We start from the raw sequence: 24,000 nt of genomic DNA, 5'->3' as shown, positions 1-24,000 counted from the left end.
GATTTTCGGTGTCTCTCTGTTTTCGTTGAAATAGAGAAAGGGCGACCACTTCTTTCTGACATAATAATTGATGGTCTTAGTGGATGATACTGGTCATTTAATATTTTAGTTATTTTATTTATACAAAATTTCTCGTATAAAAGATCTACATCGTCAACATCATTTATATAGCTTTAATGGATTTTTTAATATTTGAATTTATTTTGTTCCTTTCCACTGCTAAGCAATTGCCTCCCCAAGCTGTTATACAAAATGACAAAACACTTTCGATTACTGCTCTATAAAATAATGTGCAGAGGGTTTTATCTATTCTAAACTGAGAGAGTTTCGATAAAAAATATGTACGTCTGCACATCTTATGCCTAATTATTTTCAAGTGTTCATCCCACTTGAGCCTGTCATCAATCGTTACACCAAGGTATTTGTAGTGAGGAACTCGCTGGACGAATTGGTCCTTTAATTTTAACGGTTCTATCGGTTCCTTCAGTCTCCTAAAGTCAATCACTAGCTCCTTTGTCTTGCTTATGTTAAGCTCTAGGTGGTGGGCATCACACCAAGACACAAATCTATCAATTTCTTGCCTATAAGCCACTTCGTTGCCATTTGTTATGAGGCCTTGAAGAGCGGTGTCATCTGCAAACTTTATTAAAGGTACACTCAGGTTTTGACTTCTACAGTCATTCGTGTATATTGTGAATAATACAGGGGACAATACACAACCTTGAGGAGCGCCAGTATTTGTAGTTATACAGGAAGATTTGTTTTGCCCTAATTGAACATATTGTGCTCTCTCCGTAAGAAATTCGAGCACCCAAGCAATTATATACTTGTTTAAATTCAGACTAGTCAATTTTTGAACAACCAACTGAGGTTGCATTGTATTGAACGCTGAAGAAAAATCTGCAAAAAGCAATCTGCAATAGCTCCTAGCGTGATCTAGATGCCTGTAGATGTTGTTTGTAAACAGCAAAATGGCATCCTCTACGCCACGTCCTGGTTTGTAAGCAAATTGATGACTATCACTCAATGGCATAAACTGATTCCTAATTTTAACAAGAACAAGTTTTTCTAAAGATTTCATGACTATTGAAGTCAGTGCAACAGGTCTGAGATCGTTCATAGTTTCAAGTTTTTCTTCTGGCTCTGCTCTACATGGATTCACTTCTTCATCGACTCCAGGTACCCCGAAACATGTGCTCTCTACATTTTCTTCAACGCCTTCTTCCTCCAATCTCTGAATTTCACCTTCTCTTTCCTCACCGTCACTTTCCTCCAATCTCTGAATACCATACGCCCACTGTGGCCTGGTGATGTTCTACACATTGTCTTCGCTTTCTGCTTCAGTGACACTCCGTATATCCAACACGTGTCGTGGTATACCATCAACATCAACATTGTTAATCGAATTCACTGCAGTCACAGTACCTTTTCCCCATTTTGATGTGCATCTGGCATGAGGAGGTTTCACCCAAACTCTCTTACCAACCTTGAATCTTCCACTAATGCTTTCACTGCCATTACTGGGAGCTTCATTCTCGGCGGTCTGAATATCTCTCCACTCGTACTTATAGATCGCACGAAACGGCACAGTCTCCCCATCTATGTCGTGCCTGGGTGTAGAATTATACCAATAAACAGCCTCCATGGGTGAAATGTTTGCCCTTTCTGCCAAGGTCTTAATTGTTCGATGATGTCTTTCTACAATCCCAATGCCACTTGGTCGGTAGGCAGCCCTGAATGTTACCACCACTCTCCACCTTTTGAGTAACCGGCACATACAATCTGATCTAAATACAGTCCCATTGTCCATTTGAATTTCTTTTACAGCCCCCCCCCTCTCAAGAAACAACTGATTTAATGTTGCAGTTACAAATTCCGCCGTTTCTCGTGTCAGTTTCCTCCACATGGAAAATCTTCCCAGGCCGCAATCAACGATGAACAACTACGGAATTTGGCGGTAATGAGTCACATCAATCGCCAACCTGTACCAATTATCAAAAACACTGAGGTTTCCTCTCTCGTGAACGAAGGGGTAGGATCGATTGATTGACATCGTTCACATGCTCTTATTACTTTACAAACATCAGCTCTTTGAACTTCTGGAAAGACCTTTCTAGCAAGGAACAACGTTCGGTCAACACCCATGTGATGAACCTCATGCAGGGCCTTCAGGTCAGGAGCAACAGAGGCACATACAAATTGTCCGTCTCCGTCTCCATTCTTTCCTAACTCAATCCATTCTTTCTTCACTCTCGTTAATTCAAGCGCCTTATTCCTTATCGACGGCACAAGCTGTATACACACATGAAGGTCAAATTCATCTATTAAACTCTTCAAAATCCCTAAACGTCTTTTGGCGAGTAACTCAGCCGCTCCCTTCGTCTTCACTCTTTTCTAATCCGTCAATACAGTCTGCACCCATCCTTTCACTGATGCTGAGTCTGTCATTATTGTGACACGTGTCACTCCCCATTTCAGTGCCAGATTGATCCCCTTCATTACAGCCTCCAATTCAGCTACGTTGATGTGTTTGAAATCGTCTGTTTTTCAACCTCGCTGCGTCCTCTACCACCTTATCTCCAATTTCTAATTTTAAAAACCCAAGGCAATGTTACTTGCATCGCACCATACAATTCCAGTCTCTGACATCAAAACTCGCCATATTCCTCTCACGGATTCATCATCCTTCACTCCTCGCAACACATCCTGAAGCATCTCGATTGCTCTTTTGTTGACTCCATCACTCCATTTCATTCCCCCAGCTACTCTCTTGATATAGCTGCATGATACACGAAGCCACCCAGCTATCGGATAATGGCCGATTAGCTTTCCACATATTGAGAACAGCTCTGTTTTGTCAATACTATTAGGTACACTCTCCGGCACTTCGTTCCCCCGTGAAAACATTAACCTCCCATCTCTGCTTTTCGATATGCGCAATCCTAGTGCAGCCCCACCAGTCAATGACTCTGCCGCTTGGTTACTAGCCACCATTCTTTCAAGTGAGTAATCAACGCATTTGCAGACATGCTATTTTCGTCTAAAAGAATGTCATCAACATATGATATTGTTGCACGTTTCACTTCACCAGTTTTCCCCAATACTGTCTTTAGAATTTTTGACATTATCCGTGTGACAGTTGACATGCTTATTCAGCTCCCTGAAATCCAAAACTGGCATGACCTTGTTCTTCGTGGGTTGGACAACAGCCATTAAAGGAATCACTCCCGATTTAACTTTTGTATTCCATGAAATCAGGACACCTTCCTTTATCCATCTATCCACTTCCGTTTCAAAGCCATCCCTAACTGTACCTTTTAAGTTCCGATAATAACATTCAACCGTATTTTCTAATACGTGTGGCTCCGTTTTCCATGTACATTGCACCGTCCAGTGCCTTCCATCAAATACTGCTGTAAAATCACTGTCTTCAATCACCTCATCCATCAATTTCCCATCGTCAACTTTTTCCTCTTCTCTAGCAACACACTCGCTGGCTGTCACAACCCTGTCCCGCATTCATCAATTTTATTGTCATTTGATACCTTTTCACTCACGGCCTTTTTGCTCACAAGAACTGCACTGCGGCTGTTACAGAATTCAATCTTACCACTTTTGATTGTCACACCCCCCCCCCACCCCAACTCATAAATTACGTCCATTCCAATGATAACCTTCACGTCACCAAATATAGAATCTGCTACAATTGCTTCACCACACCATTGTCCCTTCTACTTCAATCGCACATCTTGTTCACCATTACACGGCACCCGTGACCCGTCAAACGCAAATATAATATAGTCTCATCCTTTACATTGTCTAGCTCCAACTAACTACGAACTAACCTCCGTCGTCATGCACCCTGTATCTACCAATGCCTTTACTCCTTTCAATTTGTCTGCATGAATTATTATTACTACTAGAGAGTGCGCCCCTGTATAACTGGGGTAACTGCTGGCGCACCAGTGACCCCTAATTCGTTTCCCTGTACCCATTTTGTGTTCAGAATTGCGCAACGATTCGCTAAATGCCCTTTTTTGTTGCACCTATAGCACCGTACTTCTGTTACATTTTGGTAACAGTTCTTTTTCATGTGTGGCCCACCGCAACGGAAACAACCACTAAACGGTTTTGTCTGCTCACCTAAGCTTCTTGTTCGGGTAATGGTTCTCACTGCCGCTGCAACACACCCTTTGTTGGCAGCAAGAATTCGAGCTTTATTAACTCACTCAATCCTAGAGATTTTTTGCAACATTTCAAAATTGGAAAAAATGTATAAAAAATGAGCATGTGCATAGATAGTTTTTTCAACTTCCATTCATTAACATGTAAAAATTAAAAACATTAGCTTTGATACGACGCCTATAATTTGTCTCATAAAAATGTAATACATAGGCATGGGGTAAAAGTAACCTGGGTAAGCTACGGATATAGTCGGTGTTAGGGTTGAGTGAGTTAAGCAGGTCCGCCATAGACATCTGAAATACATTTTCTACTTGCTGAAGCTCACACGATATTGCATCAGGAAAACCGTTAACAAAACACAACTTCACCAATCTATCCAACCCTTCGCCATTAAATCCAGCCAACCCACCAAGCCTCCTCAACTCCGTGCAAAACACATCAACATGTTTACCCATCCATCTCTTTTCCATCATCTTTTTATGCGCCACAAACGGTCCTTCGGCAAACGCTTCGATCAAATGCTGTTCAATTTCTCTCGCATTCGATTGCTGCACCTCATCCAACTGCAAATACAACGCCAATACATCTCCCTCCAGATACAACGGTAAGAAATTTTCAACCTGCGTTATGAATGCCTTTCAACTTTGCTACCAGTCTCACCTTCATTATCCATGCAATGATGTCACCCTCACCAGAAAAGGACAGAATCACTTCATTTACATGTACTGCTGCCATTATCATATAATTTGATAAAAATATAGTTCTGCCGAAATAGCTTGTGATTTAATCTACGCGAAACAACAATCAAATACCAATATCCACCTTTTTCGCATACAATCTGCAGAACAAAACTTTTGAAGGTACTAAATTCATTTCTCGAAAAAGACAATATCCGACTAATAAGATCACTGCTAGCAAACACAACACTTACGTTTACATCTTGAACGGAAACAATTTCACTATTAACATCGCTGGGAACTACCCAAGGAGACAGTCTGAGCCCAATCCTTTTTACCGTATTATTATTTGAAAGCAGCACTAAAAGAATTAATACAAAAACTCCCGATTCCTCAAATCCCTACCTGCGAACTGATTTACGCAGGCGAGGTTGATATCATATTTGATACAGCAGACCTGGCGAAGCAGCACATGCCAATAATATCAAATACTCTGCGACATTGGAATCTAAAGGTCAACGAATCCAAAACAGAAATTACAGTGGTTAACTAGAAACAAGCGGAATGGAAAAGTGTAAGAAAACTCGGAAACTTAATTAATGAGAATGAGGAGATTAATTGGAGAAAAATTCTAGCTCAAACTGCATTCAAAGAACTACACAACGTTTGGAACAGGACGAAAATCATTAATGAAAATATAAGAATACGACTTTACGAAGCGCTAGTGCTGCCAATCCTTATGTACAACTGTCGTACGTCGGGTCTTACAAACAAGAATTTGGACACCCTGGACTCCCTTCATCGCAAACAATTGAGACGAGTTCTTGGGGTACATTGGCCAGACAAAATCAGTAAGGAGGATGTATATGACAGATGCAGAGTACATCCAGTCAGTACGCGTATAAAGGAACAAAGATGAAACTGTTCGGAAACGTGTTCTAGCGAGATGAAAATATTCCAGTACAAACCTCAATGGATGATTACTTCAAACAAGGAGCCAAGTACAGACCCGCCAACTTCACTTCCAACAACATTGAATCAAGATCTCAAAAAAGGTCAAATGCATTTAAAAACAACAACCGAAGAACTGATTTCAACAACACAAGGAAAAATCCAACTGCCTCAGCACCTTACCACATATGATGACATTCTAAAGTTAAGAACACTTGCACTAGACAGAGATTTATGGTGGCAGATTACTAACTGGATAATAGAAACAAACTGACAAACTCGAAGTGACGCACCCATTCACGGCAAGCGTCCATAGACACTGCGCAGCCATATTTATTTATTATTATCAGGTTATACACCTCGAATTTCGATGGCCAGCTACAGAAGACTCTCGCAAAATCTCGGTTCCAACATACATTTTTGGTTTCGATTTTGGTTTACTCTCATTAACAGTTAATTACTTTTGATTCAAACATACATTTTTGGTTTACTATCATTAACCGTTACAGATATTCATTTTTTGTTGTTAAGTAAACCATCAAAACGTGTATACAATTCATTGAAATTACAATGGTCTTCATAACCTGTTCTAACTAAATGTGTTTCATAATATTCAGACCTGCTTACTATTACGAAAAATTCGTAGAATTACGAAAGTTTGGCTCCAGTTTCAGAAATTCACGCGCGTCTCAAAGTTATCAAAAATTATTGAAAATGAAAGTTAATGCCAGACTCCACAATTTTAAGGATTTTAGAATGTTGCTTAATCATTGTGAGGGTAAATAGTTGATTTTAAAAATTAGCTAAAGCGAATAAACTTTTTATCTCCGAATTACAAATTTTTAAATTGTCAAAAAGGCAGGTCTGTAATACTTAATTTTTTTTTCACCCAGTCGCCCATATGGAACCATATTGCTGTTTCATACAGTATCAGTCGTCTGTTAGGTATACTTTTTGTATTCGCATCTGACAATAACCATCAACGCATGTAATCAGGTATTTATTCATACCTGAGTAGAGTGAAGTATAAGGTACCTTAACTAAGGACACACAATCTGTACGGGAATTTTCCACGGTCACTGATCACGCATAATATTGCTTGGATTGTGTGACAAGATAAGAAACAGTACCACTGAGTCACCGAGCCACCCTGTCTACATAATGAATGACATAATCAGTCGGATGGTGAAAAGGTTTGAACTGAGATATTGCCAAGTTTAGTTAGAAGGTCAATTTTTATCAAAAATAAGTTCTTGTCATAAATGATTAAATCAACCCTTTTTGTACATCTACGGGGAATGTCAAAGCTTAATATCACTTATAAATATTTTTTACAGCTAGTCAAGTTGAAAAAGTATGAATTTTGAGAAAAGTTGCTGGATACCTTTCCCACACATCAGACCATAACTTCATGGTCATCCGATTTACTTCAAATAAAAATTAAAATGCTCTAACGAGCATATTTTTCCGAAAATAAAAAAAATGCAAATCCAAAATTTTCACCTTCCGACTGATTATGTCATGTACTGACACTAAATATTCCATTCCATCTTGCTGTCAGCGGTAGGATGTTTCTCGTGATGTGTGGGGTTGACTTGGCGAATCTAAAGATATGAAAGATTGTCCAATTGTAATTCCGCGGGTACAAGATCTTTTGTGTGCTTATTTTCCTCTAATATAAGAAATATATTTTCGACGATGTTAACGTATCGAAGTTTTTGAATCGAAACAACGTTGACTTCCACGTGATGTTTCGCCCAACCAAGTAATTTTCTCCACAACAAGTTTTGACTGATCGACGTTGAAAATAAGGAAGAAGCAGGAGAGATAGATAGATAGATAGATAGATAGATAGATAGATAGATAGATAGATAGATAGATAGATAGATAGATAGATAGATAGAGAGAGAGAGAGAGAAGAGAGAGAGAGAGAGAAATTATGGGGAAGATATAAAGTTTTTGAATCGAAACAACGTTGACTTCCACGTGATGTTTCGCCCAACCAAGTAATTTTCTCCACAACAAGTTTTGACTGATCCACGTTAAAAATAAGGAAGAAGCAGGAGAGAGAGAGAGAGAGAGAGAGAGAGAGAGAGAGAGAGAGAGAGAGGGAGAGAGAGAAATTATGGGGAAGATATAAAACAATCATGGGAGAGGAGAAGGGAGAAAGATAAGACCCTCGGTAAGACATAAATAAAATTTATTAGTACTGTACTCACTGTCAATAAGTACCGAGGGTGAATTGTGCTCACTGCTTACATCAAGGATTGGGTAAAGGCCGTGACAAGGTCTGTCGTTGAAAGTTTTATGGCATTAGCTTATCCGTCCTGGGAACGACAAGCACAACATTAAGAGAAGTATATGAATGGTGTCCAAAGTCATCAATTCCTCTGGCTGCTTTGACTCTTTGTTCACGAGATGTTACTTCTCTGTTGTCTTCTGGCACTTTTCTACACAATTCATTTCTTGTTATTATCAACATAAGTACATGCTCCACTCATTTTTCTTATTTAAAAAGTTAAGCAATTTCCAATTTAAACTTTTCTTCTTCGAAGGCAAAGGCAGCTTTATTTCGGGGTATGCGAGCACACCCAATATTTAGTTGTTAAATTTTGGCTTAAAATCTTATAAACTCTTGGCAATTTTATCTCTACCCATTCAATCTAATGGTATATTCATCAATTATAAAAAAGTCATTTCAGTTTATGTGAAAGAAAAGACTTGATATGAAACAAAACATAAAATGCCCGACGATTTCCTACTGGCAGTGTATATAAAAGAAAAGACCAACGCACCATGGCCCCTGCCTAAATCATAAACACAACTACGTATTACTTATGAATGAGTTGTCTATGAATGACTTATTCTGGAAAAACAAGTATTTAAAATTTTGGCCAGAAAACTCGTCCTTCATTATCGATCGATTAAAATAACCCTCATCTTGACAAAAACTCACAAACTTAGAGTCTGGCGAAGTCCCATGTTTGGGAAGTCCCAGGTTTGATAGTCTCTGCCAAGATGGTCTTCATTTTAATTGATCGATATCAGAAGGTCTAGTTTTCTGGCCAAAATTTTAAATACGTGTTTTTTCCAAAGTTTGGCAGTGTGAATTACTAACTTTCTCTGTCGAAAGTAGCAACGTGGTTTTGATATCACAGTAAGTAATAGGGCCACTTGATAATCAATGCATTTGAGTAACTCAAAAACTTGAAAGGTATCAGTTGAATGCTTCATGTTATGTGTGACCTACCTCTTCAGACTGGTATTATTTTGGAGTAAAGACGAATGCCAAAAATGTATTAAAACTTGAAATGAAACATATGTACATTGCACTAAATAACATTTAGAAACTTAACCCAAGTCTCATATTTTTTTACTATAGATTTCATTTTCAGCGACTAAATGACTCCGATAAAACACCGATTTGAGACAATAGGTCTCATATATATATATATATATATATATATATATATATATATATATATATATATATATATATATATAATTTTTATAATTTAAATGATTATAATATTTTTTAAACTAGAGATCAGCCAATGCTTTCATATTGATCATTGTGGTTTAATGGTGTTAGTATTAAAGATAACTGGATTCTAGGACAGAAGAAAAATTCTGCTAAACCACAATCATCAAACAATTATAATCCTTTGTAACCATAAACAGTTATTTATAATATTATAGCTAGAAAGATTAAGATTAACCCGAACCTGGGGAAGACGCTTAAACCGAACTGCTCTTAAGAAGTCTCCTGGTAGTCATCTTAATAAATCAGTGTATGAAGTAAAAGATTAATAGTTATAGCCAAAATAATAAGACATGTTGTTTCTTTGTAGGACAGAACTATATTAGAAACCAAACAGGTCATTTCCGACTTCTAACGAATAGATCTGATCTTCGAGAAATGATAGGCCAAGAAGAAATAGAGATAGAAATTAAAAGGAGGATATGAAGATGTCTGGGCCACACCCTGAGAAAGCCTGCAACAAATTAATATTACCTGGTACTGGTAAGTGTGACCCAGAACGCGATGGGAACGAGGAAAAGAGCAAGAAACAGCTTGAAGGGGGGGGGGCATTGGTGGAGGATCTGAAAACTAAGGCCTAATAATATGGAGGGAAGCGGAGAAGATGACAACGCAAAACAGGACAAGATGGAGGGTATTAGTCAATACAAAACCGGACAGGATGGAGGGTATTAGTCAATGGCCTATGCTCTAGCTGGAATGAAGATCCTATGAAAGTAATTAAGTAACAGGGAGAAAAGAATTATAGCACATATGACTTAACGAATCCTACAGATGACTAGTTCTTCTTCTTCTTCTTCTTCTTCTTCTTCTTCTTCTTCTTCTTCTTCTTCTTCTTTTTCTTCTTCTTCATCGTCATCGTCATCATCATCATCGTCATCATCATCATCATCATCATCATCATCATCATCATCATCATCACCATCATTATCGTTATCATCATCTCGATTATTATTACTATTATTATTATTATTATCATCATCATCATCATCATCACCATCATCATCATCTTCATTATTATTATTATTATTATTATTATTAATATTATTATCATCATCATCATCATCATCATTACTATTATTATTATTATTATCATCATCATCATTATGATCATTATCATCATTACTTTTTTCTTTGTATTGGGGCGATTCCACACCAAGCGGGTGTGGAATTGCAACAACATAGTTTACTTTTGTTTTACTTAGAAAAGCACATCATTCAAAAGTCTTGGAGGTGTGTAGCCTATTAATACTGTTTGAATAAGAAGCCTTATTGTGAGCCTACATGATGGTACTTATGTATGCCCATGCTTTAGAGCTGGATCTAGAAGGGATTTCTGTTCATGTTTTTCTCGTTTTTCTATAGAGATTGGCTAATCATGGTGATGAACTACAAGAAAAGACGGTGTCGTATGACCATGCAGATAATATGGTAAAAGCAGTCGATTTCGCTACATCTGGAGGGGTGGACTGCAAATGTGCGGCCAAATTACACAACCTAAATCTGAGAACAGTCCGTGACCATGTCAAGAAACGATACAGCAGAATGGGAGGAGATACTTATTGCTTACGCAAATCGCTAGACTGCACCCGGGATCGATCTCCGTCCCTTTGATTGTGAATCGCGTGCTCTACCAACTGAGCCATTTGTTTTGGACAAATTACGAATTTATTATGCTATGTATATATTTATTGTAAAATATTTGTATTAAAATCTTTTTTGTTAAAAATTAAAATGTGTGTTCCTGAAATTAAACCACGAGGTGCAATAGACTGTTTGTATTGCTTTATTTTATATTTTATATATATGTATATATAATTAATATATATATATATATATATATATATATATATATATATATATATATATGTATGTATGTATATGTGTGTGTATTTATATACATATATATATATATATGTGGGGGGGGGGGGTGAATAATATATTTATGCACAGTGTGAATATGTGTGTGTGTGTGTGTGTGTGTGTGTGTGTGTGTTCTGTGTCTGTAATTGGGTGTGTGTGAGATTTTGTTCGTATGTCCAATCTGCAGTATGTAATGTTTTTTTACTGATGGTCAATGTGAAGCGCTTCGAAGATTCGGCATAAGCGCTATATAAATGTACATTTATTATTATTATTATTATTATTATTATTATTATTATTATTATTATTATTATTATTATTATTATTATTATTATTTATTCAATTGTGAAGCCGAAAATTATGTTAATATTTCAAAAGAAATGTGTTAAAGACTGCATTTTCATTTTTGTCACGTCAGTGACATGTCAAAACCAGACTAAACATCTAACATGTAGTTAATATCGTTCCTTTGTTATTATGAACTCAATCAGTATGATTTATTAGACTTGCTCAATTAAATCCAAGCTCCTAGCTTTATATAAACCAGATAAATTTACAACAGAATCAAGTGATCCAAAGGATCGCATAAAGAAATTGTCTCGTCAGTGACCGAGTGATTTTGCTCCAGCATTTTTTGTTACGGAGTAAAAGCAAATTTATTCCAGGGGAGCATCTTATTAGTGTGGAGTGGCTTTGCAGACAATCATTATTTTCTTTATGGTTTCCTACAATGTAAATCTAAGGTCCTTTTAATGTCTCTGAATGCCACGTCAGTGACAATGTACTTGCCTTTATACAAAACATAACATTGATTTGTCAGTACAACAGTTAACGATAAATTAAATTTCTTTAACAATAGAAAAAAAATAGAGAATAGTTAGGATGACCAGGAAAATTTCAAGTCACAGCTAGTAAAAGAAAACCTCTCCATCTTAAATTATGGAGAATTTTTTTCCGATTTTGATGGAGACAATCTTTAAATGAATTTGCCTTTTCAATTTTTAGATAAGATACTCTTCAACATAACTTAAAATGGGAAAGAGGTAGAGGAACATGAAATATTATTTAGCCTGTGTTTTTTTTTTAAAGCAAGGAACATAAACTAAATGTCTTGTTATATCATCAAAGTAAATATGCCTGGACATCAAACCTTAATGTATACTTTACAACATCGTATGCATCAATCAAAAACAACAAAAAATAAGTGTCTAGTCAATATGTGATGGAATATGAATAAGGACCATCAATTTATAGCAGGACAAACAATTCATATATCGGTTGCGAGAAGATAAAAATCCGGAAAAGTTTAGAAGTCTGCAGTCCCCAGACTATAAATGATACAAATATGAAATCTTACGACAATCAAACCCAAATATCGAAGAATTTGGACGAAAATATCAAAATTAGATGTGATCCCAAGCATTTTGAATTGACTCTTTTAACTCTGTGTGTAAAACGCTGCACCACCCTTATAAACCTTCAATGACCAAATTATCATGCAGTCCATAGGATTCAAGTCAGTGTGCATTCATTTTTTGAAGTAAGTCAAATTTGATTTCTGCCCGTAAATCATGTAGCATTGTCATAAGCAAAAAGCTTCTTCCAGACTTTGTTCCGATTGCTCATTTGTTTTTCACCCAGATGCAGCAACTTCTTACACAAGTAACACCTCACTGCTAAAACACGACGCAAATTTGGAAACTTTCGATACCCTAATTTTAATTCGAGTTTGTTATAACCGGCATGGTTTCTAAACCAATAAAGCATTTTTAATAAACTTGACAAGAATTAACTTAAGATTTTTTTCTTCTTGCTTGTAAAGTTTCGAATATTTTTGTTTTCTACTTCATACTAAAATGGCGTCGTAAATTTTTCCTGTTTTTTTTTCTGGCATCCTAAATTATTTGGATTAGCATACAGAGCATTTATGAGCTAAACTTTAAATTGAAAAATGCCATTCGCCAGGATAAGATTTCTTTTTCTATGTCTAGTATAAATTTGACGGAGAAGATTTATAATGTAAATTATTCTTGTAGGAATTATGAAGAGGACCTCAAGTACTTTCGATCAGATCTTATTATGTATTTTACAAAGGCTCCTAAAATAGCACCATATATTCACAACACGTAAAAGTTAAATGTCGATTTTAAGGGGTTTTTTTAAAGGGAGGAAAGATCAATGAAATATTGTCGTGTCTAATTTAGCTCAGTTGATAGAACACTCACTTCTCATGCAAAAGGACTGAGACCTAGACTGACCAGCCTATCTGCTCAGCAGTGATTGAGTAGCTGGGTCTATTAGACCTGACAAAAAGTACTTTGCGATAGACTAGTGTCCTATCCAAAGGATAGCAAGCAATTTCTAATATCTGTTTTACACAAAAGAAACCGGGATGAACTCCGGCTCCGTGAGCTACTTTATTTTTTAAACAATCTTTATCATTTATTATTATTGAAATTCGGATTAGACGGCTAAGAAAGAGCATCAAAAATTAATACTGTTTATTTGTTGGTGCCACTGGTTGGTTTAAGTGTTAATTATTATAAACCTCAGAATATGATTCATCATTCAAGCTTTGCATTATCATTGAGAAATAACCACACACCAATTTATTTTTCTCCCTATGTTTCTCATTATTTAAAATTTAAAAACGGCACTGTTCTCTAAGTATTTGAAATTAAACAGTTTGATAAATTTATTTTCCACTCTCAATTTATTGGGCATATTGTGACAATACACATTTTCGAAACATTGTTCGACGAGGAAAGAAATATTGTGCAGCGTGCAACCGTCGCTATCGTAAAGTTATAGATAGTATGCGCTTGGCTAAGAAGCTCATAACATTGCCATCCTGAAGTATAGCGGACCAACACACAAAACTATGTGTAACCATGAACTTTGATAGTCGGGGTAATACAGTTTAGTGAGAATCACTCACAAACGCGGATGGCAAAGTACAATAACAAAGGCTTGAGTGACGTCATCTTCGTTCTATCTATAGCCTGGCACTGACCAAAAAATGACGTCAAAATCCCAGTCTTTTGCCACAAAAGAAAACAAATCGTGAGTTATATTCAATAGTTCAACCAATGAAATAACTTGTTTCCCCGAGCTCTACTAACGACAACTCACTAGACGCTACACAAACCTAAAACATTACGTCAAACTGCCAGTCCCAGAGGGTTCTAGTGTCAGGCTATATGTCAACGATGGCTACGGTGCAACACACTAGTACTGATATCTTTTACTCTTTACCCAAAACATCTCAGCCATCTCAATTCTATGTGCGGCTATGTGGTCTCGTGGTATATCACTCGCTTTCGGATCGGAAGGTCCTGGGTTCGAGCCTCGCTCGGCGCATAGTTGAGCCCTTGGAGAAGGCTCTTTACTCACATTCTCTCACAGTACTCATGTGTAAAATGAGTACCTGGCTGTTAACAGCGTCGTCTCTGTCCGAAAAAAATTGTAACATAGCCTAACAGGCGTTGTCCCGTCCTAAATGTTAAATGCTGCTGTTTGCCAGGGACCCCTTGTAAAGCGCCTTGAGCACATTTAGTGGATATTGCGCTATATAAAAGCTCATTTTATTTATTTATTTATTTATTATCGATTTATTATTTTTATTCTACATTATATTCGGAAACATTTTTGACAACACATCACCTGATAGTAAGATTGATTTCCACGATTTCTATTATTGATGTTCTTATTACTTAAAATATAATATAATTGAAAATCAAACTGAATCCGTTAAGAAAGGAATATTGCCTTCTATGAAGCCTAGTGCTGTGGTCTAAACAGCAATACGATGGCTAAGATAATAATAAAATCATAAACAACCAGAAAGGGTTAAAACAAAATAGGATAAAAGAAAATTTTCAAATCTCCTCCCCCCAACCGTTTTTCTCATCGACTTTCATGTTTGTATACAGAACATTTTCAACGTTCACAGCTGATCCACTCTGACTAACGGTTATGAAAAGTTGAAATGAATTTTTGAAATAATAATAATAATAATGATAATAATAATAATAATAATAATAATAATAATAATAATAATAATAATAATAATAATAATGATAATAATAATAATTATAATAATCATCATCATCATCATTATCATCATCATCATCATATTATTATTATTATTATTAGTAGTAGTAGTAGTAGTAGTAGTAGTAGTAGTAGTAGTAGTAGTAGTAGTAGTAGTAGTAGTAGTAGTAGTAGTAGTAGTAGTAGTAGTAGTAGTAGTAGTAGTAGTAGTAGTAGTAGTAGTAGTAGTATTTTCATTGGAAGTATCATTATTATTATTATTATTATTATTTCTTATAATTGTCATTATTGTTATCATCATCAGCACATCATCATAATTATTATTGTTATTATAAATCCAACCATACGTTTCTTGAATAAGAAGCATTGCTTAGTTATGCGGAGGTGAGAAAATGACAAGAACGCCCCATATCAACTCACTGTACAGAGCGTTGTTTAATTGATAACAGATAAATAATCAGAAAGGTGTTTAACCTGTTTAACTCTAGGGTGTGTCCTTTTATTATTTCGGTCGCATTCATGGCGTCATCTGAGAACTCCGCTGTTTTAAAAGACCGCGACTTCGTGAACCGGAATTTTTTTTCTGATAAAACGCATTCCTATTTAATTCGTTTCACTTTTTTTCTGTTATCATATAGATAGTATGCGCTTGGTTAAGAAGCTCATAACATTGCCATCCGGAAGTATAACGGACCAACACACAAAACTGTGTGTATCCATGACCGTTTATAGTCAGGTTAATACAGTTCAGTGAGCATTACTCATAAACGTGGATGGCAAAAAACAATAACAAAGACCTGAGTGACGTCATCTTCGAACTATCTCTAGATAGTATGCGCTTGGCTAAGAAGCTCATAACATTGCCATCCGGAAGTATAATGGACCAACACACAAAACTGTGTGTATCCATGAACGTTTATAGTCAGGTTAATACAGTTCAGTGAGCATTACTCATAAACGTGGATGGCAAAAAACAATAACAAAGACCTGAGTGACGTCATCTTCGAACTATCTATATATTATTTAAAAGGCCAATACCATCCACTGTCTTTGAATGTTGCCAAACACAGCTTGAATAAAGCCTAACCTTTTTCTTATCTTATCTTTATAACACGTTCACAAAGTCAGTGTTTACATTTCTGACATTTTAATAAGTAGACAAGTTTAAGACAACCACCATTTATTTATAATGTTGCAAGGGTGTGTTGTGCATATGACGCAACCATAAACGGTTAAAGATTAAACTAACTTTGCGATAAATATTTCAGTATGTCAACCCAAGTAACAATTTGACAACTGGATTTAACGATTTGATTGTTGTAAATAAGAAAAGAACATGCGCTTTGGTCTTAACTCACTCAATCCTAGAGTTTTTTGCCACTTTTCAAAATTGGAAAAAAATGTATTAAAAATCAGCATGTACATATCAACCACCAATAACATGTAAAAACTAAAAACATTAGCTTCAATGCTACGACTATAATTTGTCTCCTAAAAATGTAATAAATAGGCATGGGGTAAAAGTAACCCGGGTAAACTACAGATATAGTCGGTGTTAGGGTTGAGTGAGTTAAAGCTTAATCAAAGTCGTTAGAGCATCATCGAAAATTGCTCCTGAAAAAACGAAAATAGAAGAAAGAATTTGCGCATGGACCTTCTGATAGTTCGGCCCCATGTCCGATTTTCAATTTTTAAGTAAATGAGAACGTATGAGGTCTCTTTAAAAACAAATGGATTAGGTTACCTTTTCAATGTTAAAAAAGATGAGTTTTATTAAAAGAGTGAGTAAAAAGCTTTTCTCAAGGGATAAACCTTTACTCGTGCCTCTTCTTGCATCCACACTCGACGCCCTCTCCTTACATTTACATTGTTTCCACATTTGACGAAATGTGATATTTTGTAAATTTACATATTTGTGTTTGTGTTTTTTGTCTTCTGACGAAGGCCAAGGCCCGAAACGTTGTTTGTTTTGTGATGTTCCCTTATATATGAGTCACAGCTACTCACTTTATTTTTCTCTCCATTTTACTGGCTCATTAAGGCACCTCTAGCTTTGGTTTTATAAACTGTGTACAGCCCACAGCGGGCCTTGAAGCACACAGGCTAAGAGGTCAGAAGTCGAATATCATTACACAAGACTTCATAGCCATTATAAGCAAACTTCCATTTTTGAAGATTGGATAGGTTGTGTTGAAAATCATCGTTATACAAGTTGCGAATTCAAAGGAATTTGTCAAGGAATTGTCAAAGTGACAAAATATGGAGCAGGCACTGGTGTAAAATAGAGATCTGAAGAAGTGTGGATGAAACAGTGCCAGACAAAGCAAGAAAGAAAAATACAAGAAAAAAAAAAAACATCCTTAAAATCAGCCTGCCTGGACCAGTTGAGTCATGTTGAATTTTTTGGATGTTTTTTTAAATTATTGTTTCTTACTTTGTCTGACACTGTTTATACATATAAATATATATATATATATATATATATATATATATATATATATATATATATATATATTACGGGCGCGGGTGTGTATGTGTGTGTGTGTGTGTGTAAGTTCTAAAAATAACATTCGCACACAGGTGAAAATTAGAAATAGATAATGTGTAGGCATTCGGTGCTTTAGGGTTTATGACCCAATAACATGACACACCACTAAGCCTAAAACCATTTTAAAGATAATAATTTTGCCCTGATTGTGTCAAACAATCTTGTTATTTATCTCACTTATGGGCTCTTGAATTCCGCAAATAGATAGACAAGAAAGTGTGAACTTTTAGCTATTTGCACAATGAAATTTAAAATAATCAATTATTTCAGTATTCAATCATTAACTTTTCAGTATTGCCCCTCAAATCCTTTCTTTAAAAAATATAGCCTTGTGGAGAACATTGTGCTTATTTGAGTCAATAAAAAAATTGATACGGCCCACAACTCTACTGAAAGATTTGAAAATTAGAAATGTATTTTTTACAGATAGATAAACAGATAACTTGATTTCCTTCCTTTCATAATTTAAAGTCAGTTTGAAAGTTCGTTGAGTCAAACAGATATCATAAAATATGTACCGACGACACTAAGGTCTCTCTCAACTAATTTTGACACATGTACAAAGTTGTCAGTTTGCGTCATCTATTTATGACATCAAGTATTATTATTACTTCCGTTGTGTTGTTGATTTAGCGGTGATCAGTGTTGTTATGTAGTAGTATGTTCTAATTGTGTGTATGTTTGTGTGTGTGTGTGTGCGTGTGTGTTTGTTTGTGTGTGTGTTGTGTGTGGTGTATACATGTGTGTGTTGGCATTTTTCAGCAAATCGTGGCATTCAAAGTGATGTTATTCACTTGATCACATAAAGGTATTCAGATTTACAGAAATTTTAAACAAGTTTCACCGATTAACAACGTCTACTAATATTACTGCTGATATTACGGTCGTTTTTATGCCATCGATGTGATAATTATTGCCCTGGGAAATATTTAGTTAAACGTTGTCGACAAACTGTCAACTGTATCTGTCTCGCTTCTAGCCTGAACAAACTGCTTCAGATTTTCATTTGACCTCACATAAGTTAGGTGAAGGGGAGATATTCCGAAAGCTCCTACATCCCCAGTATTCTTTCAATTTGTTTTTTCACCCTTGATCTTTTGTCAGGCGTTCATTTATTCAATTTGTCACCATATAGATTTGTGAGGATTTTTTTCTATTCGGGTTAGTCATAAGTCTTAGTAAAGGTCATAGGGAGGAGACATTCCGAAAGATCCTACATCCCCAGTATTCTTTCAATTTGTATTTTCACCGTAGATCTTTTGTCAGGCGTTTATTTATTCAATTTGTCATCATATAGAAGCATTTTTAAAACTCTAGAACAAACCTTGATAGATTTGTGAAAGTTTAAAATTTCCTAATTTGACCATTGTTTTGATTCTCAGCCGCCATTTTAATTTGTGAAGTATTGAAAGGTAGTGCAAAGCAGTCCGAGGGTGTTTTTTTTTTCTATTAGGGTTAGTCATAATGCTAGGGTGTTTATTTTCCTATTAGGGTTAGTTAAAGGTACTCTAGGTTTTACTTTTTCTTGGGGTTAGTTAAGGGAATATTATTTAAGTTGTTTCCCTTTGTAGGAGCTTTCAGAAGGCCTCCCAAGTCAAGAGTGGTAAAGACTTGTGACTTATTGATATTGATATCTACTGACTGATAAACTAAAATCACGCTGAATAAAGCATGACAGCGACAAGCACATCGATTAAAGTGTGCATCTAATCGTAATCAAGATAATCAAGAAAATGATTCAGGCAATATCGAATGAAAATAGTTCTTTCCCCGCGAAATTGCGGGCTTTTTACTAGTGCTGTAAATATTTTTATCAATTTATGAACTTAAATGTGTAAATAAGAATATATTTTTCACTATGCATTTATACCTAAGATAGTATTCAATTGTGTGAGTTCAATTAATACTTTTTACTGACAATTCATCTTAAATTTTCATCTAAAGAGCAGCAAAAGTGATGCGCCTTGGGTTTTACTGAAAGCTGAGTTAGATCGTTGTCGCTAATGACAAATCAGGGACCAGGCACTGGTGTAAGTTTAAGATCTGATAAGTGTGTATGTGAATAAATGATACTAATGAAAGTTATAAGTTAGAAGTCAACACCTTTAATCTTCTAGAGGAGAATGTAAACAGAATGAGCTGAGGTGAGGCACACAAAAAGTAGGAAATAGACAAGACACAAGAATTTGGATTGGAGAGTACACCCCCCCCCCCCCCAACCACCCGCACAGAGTCATCGTCTCGATTGTAAAACCAAACGAAAAGTATGTGTTTCAATGGGCATCATCAGTATTACATTTCCATGTGCTCGAGGTCCTTGGTCACATTGCAAAGTGTGATCAAAGTGACCTCCATAGTGAAAAGTGTTCACAGCTTTGAAATATCTAACATCACGATTGGTCATTTTGTTCAGCTTGACACATGGGTATAGATAGTATGCGCTTGGCTAAGAAGCTCATAACATTGCAATCCGGAAGTATAACGGACCAACACACAAAACTGTGTGTATCCATGAACGTTTATAGTCTGGTTAATACAGCTCAGTGAGCATTACTCATAAACGCGGATGGCAAAAAACAATAACAAAGACCTGAGTGACGTCATCTTCGAACTATCTGGCTGTACTTACAACTTTCATACACAAAGCAGCGTGTTTATATTTATTAAGAAATATCCAATCGTTGGACAACAACAAATCATGTGATTGATGACTTGGTTGGACGAAAACATGAATAAAGATCGCTCCCATTCACGAATTCATAGCATTCAAATATCTTTTATTTGTTTTCTGAATAAGGTTCTTAGTAAAGTTCACATTTATTCACGTAATGCAGCTGAATAAAATGCCCCCGAGACTGAAATACAGAAAATGGAAACGTCTGGAGTGGCAACAGAGTTTTAATAGCAAACGATGCGTATCTTTGTCAAGTTGGTAAACATCAACTCGCTCATAATGTTTATTTGTTATATTATAATTTAAATTTGGTTCTGTTTTTTCAGTTTTCTATCTTTAGTTGGGTTATTACTTCTCACTACATTCTCTCTAAATTCTATAGATAGTTCGAAGATGACGTCACTCAGGTCTTTGTTATTGTTTTTTGCCATCCGTGTTTATGAGTAATGCTCACTGAACTGTATTAACCCGACTATAAACGTTCATGGATACACACAGTTTTGTGTGTGTTGGTCCGTTATACTTCCGGATGGCAATGTTATGAGCTTCTTAGCCAAGCGCATACTATCTACAGATATAATGGTTGGATCTTTGTTATTGTTTTGTTTTGTTTTTTGCCATCCGCGTTGACGATTAATTCTCACTAAACTGTATGAACCAGAGTATAAACGTTCAAGGTGACACATAGTTTGATGTATCAGTCCGTTATACTTCCGGATGGCAATGTTGTGAACTCCTTGGCCAAGCGCATTCTATCTATAGGTAGTTCGATATTGACGTCACTCAGGTCTTTGTTATTGTTTGTTTTGTTTTTTTGCCCATCCACGTTTATGAGTAATTCTCACTAAATTGTTTTATGCAGACTATAGATAGTTCGAAGATGACGACAATCAGGTCTTTGTTATTGTTTTTTGCCATCCCCGTTTGTGAGTAATGCTCACTGAAAAGTATTAACCCGACAATAAACGTTCTTGGATACACACAGTTTTGTGTGTTGGTCCGTTATACTTCCGAATGGTAATGTTATGAGCTTCTTAGCCAAGCGCATTCTATCTATAAAAGTTCATGCTTATACATAGTTTTGTGTGTTGGTCCGTTATAATGGCAGTGTTGCGAGCTTCTTCGCCAAGCGCACACTATCTATAAACTTTTGAGTTTACATATGGTTTTGTGTATTTTTACCATTGATGATGGGGCAGAAATTGTGTGTATTGTACTTAACCACATAGGTTACCATCAATACTCAAATTGCTATGTTTACCATCAATACTCAAATTGCTATGTTTACCATCAATACTCAAATTGCTATGTTTACCATCAATACTCAAATTGCTATGTTTACCATCAATACTCAAATTGCTATGTTTACCAACTGACAATGAAAACCCGCATACGAGGTTGCCCCAACGTTTCATGTTTCGATATTATCATTATAGATAGTATGCAGATGACGTCACTCAGGCCTTTGTTATTGTTTTTGCCATCCGTGTTTGTGAGTTGTTCTCACTAAACTGTATTAACCAGACTATAAAAGTTCATGGTTACACAGAGTTTGTGTGTTGGTCCGTTATACTTCTGGATGGCAATGTTGTGAACTCCTTGGCCAGGCGCATTCTATCTATAGTCTCGAATGTCACCTTATTCAAATTTTCTTGTTTTCGTATTCCCAGGTTCACAGGGCAATACTTTTTTATTTTGTTTATTTTTTATTTTCAGTTGTTGGTTTTAAAAAATACTTTTTAAAATGATTATTTAACAATGGGAGCGATCTATATTAACTTTCCACGTGCTCGAGGTCATTAGTCACATTGCAAAATGTGCTCAAAGTGACCCACATAGTGAAAAGTGCTCACAGCTTTCGAAATATCTAACATCACGATTGGTCATTTTGTTCTGTTTGACACAGGTGTATGTTTACAACTTTCATAAACAAATCGGCGTGTTTACATTTTAAAAGAAATATCCAATCGTTGTACAGCAACAAATCATGTGATTGATGACTTGGTTGAACGAAAACCTGAATATAGATCGCTTCCATTGGTTCATGCCTAGTCCAAATAAACAGTACAGTACGCATATGGGATTGTCTAAACAGTTTTACAATACTAAACTCAATAGAGAGGAACCCCACCCACTACATAATATTCTTACTTTGCCATGTTCCCGTGTCCAAAAAAAAGAACAGCTGCAATGTCTCAATGACTAGATATTTTTCCAAGCAAATACCATTCCATAGGTACGCTAAGTTTGAGTGTACCAGTTGTTTGACAAAACACTCTTTTCATTTTGGCGAGAAAGGCACTTGTCTTGTAAAATGATATCTTTTTTTTTTTTGTTAATTGTGCATTTATATATGACAATATACACTACATGTGCTCAAAGTGCTTTACAAGGGGCCCAAGCCAACAGCAACATTCAAAATGTAAAACGACACGTGACGCTTCTTAGGTGATATTACAATGTTTTAGTAATGGGACCGAGACAACGTTGTTAAAGTCCAGGTATTCATTTTAACCTGAGTACGTAGGAGAATGTGAATAAAGAACTTTTTCCAAGGACTCAGCCATGCGCCACTCAGAGCGGGACTTGAAGCCTGCACCTTCCAACCCGAATCCGAGTGGCATACCACATAGCCGCACAATAGATCACTTGAGGTACCTAATTGTTTTGTGTTCAAAATGGAACAAAGTGTTTGCCAGAAAATGGTATAATTGCCGATTATTTAATCACCATTTTTGTCATGTGACCGATACTGTCATGTATTGTTGGTAAGAAGTTTTGCTTGGCTAAGATCTAAAAAGAAAAATGGTCATGACGTCAGCAAAGTTTGCACTGTGTTGAGAGGAATGGATGACCAATTCACACTTTATTCAACCAGGAAATGCAATTCTTCGGCAAGGACTCATATTCTCTGACGTCATTGGAAGTCCTTCTTATTTAATTATTCATTTATTTATCTATCTATCAATTCATTTAGTTGCTTTGTGCATTTATTTATTGTTTATTTAGTGCGGCTATGTGGTCTTGTGATATAACACTCGCTTTCTGATTGGATAGGTCCTGGGTTCGAGCTCGGCGCATAGTTAAGTCCTTGGAAAAGACTTTGTACTGACATTCTCTTTATTGTACTCAGGTGTAAATTGAGTACCTGGCCGTCAACAGCGTTGTCTCTGTCAGAAAAATTGTAATATCGCCTAACAGGCGTCATGTCTCGTTCTACATGTTACGTGTTACTGTTTATCAGGGACCCTTTATAAAGCGCTTTGAGCACATTTCGTGGATATTGCTCTATATAAAAGCTCTAGTCTATCTATGTATGTGTGTGGGATTTTTGTGTCGTTTTATTTTTTGTTGTTCTTTTTTTTATGGTCCTTTTTCTTTTTTTTTTTCTATTTTGTTTGTCAATGATCACTTATAATATGCTGAAATAAAAATTAGAATATTTTTACGCAAACATCAACCAAAATTATAAACTTCCTATCTTTACATTTGGGTTATCTCACTCATC

At 36.0% G+C, this 24,000-nt stretch overlaps 1 protein-coding gene and 1 pseudogene across 2 annotated transcripts in view; both read right to left on the bottom strand.

Moving 5' to 3' along the window:
- LOC144973185 (uncharacterized) overlaps positions 1-24,000 on the bottom strand; it is a 62,669-nt gene that overhangs the window by 34,315 nt on the left and 4,354 nt on the right. The window contains exon 2 of one of the 2 annotated variants that reach the window (XM_078915326.1): positions 8,033-8,140. The exons of the other annotated variant lie outside the window; for it this stretch is intronic. The gene's annotated coding sequence lies outside the window, so the exon portion shown is untranslated. The remainder of the gene's footprint in view (positions 1-8,032; positions 8,141-24,000) is intronic. 2 annotated transcript variants of the gene reach the window in all.
- On the bottom strand, positions 1,316-3,125 carry LOC144973806 (uncharacterized; annotated as a pseudogene).

Source organism: Berghia stephanieae, chromosome 5, assembly GCF_034508935.2.
Source record: "Berghia stephanieae isolate SIO BIC M18660-M18661 chromosome 5, UCSD_Bste_1.3, whole genome shotgun sequence".
NCBI lineage: Eukaryota > Metazoa > Mollusca > Gastropoda > Nudibranchia > Aeolidiidae > Berghia > Berghia stephanieae.
Note: the sequence above shows the minus strand (reverse complement) of the source record. Positions and strands in the feature narration are given on the sequence as shown.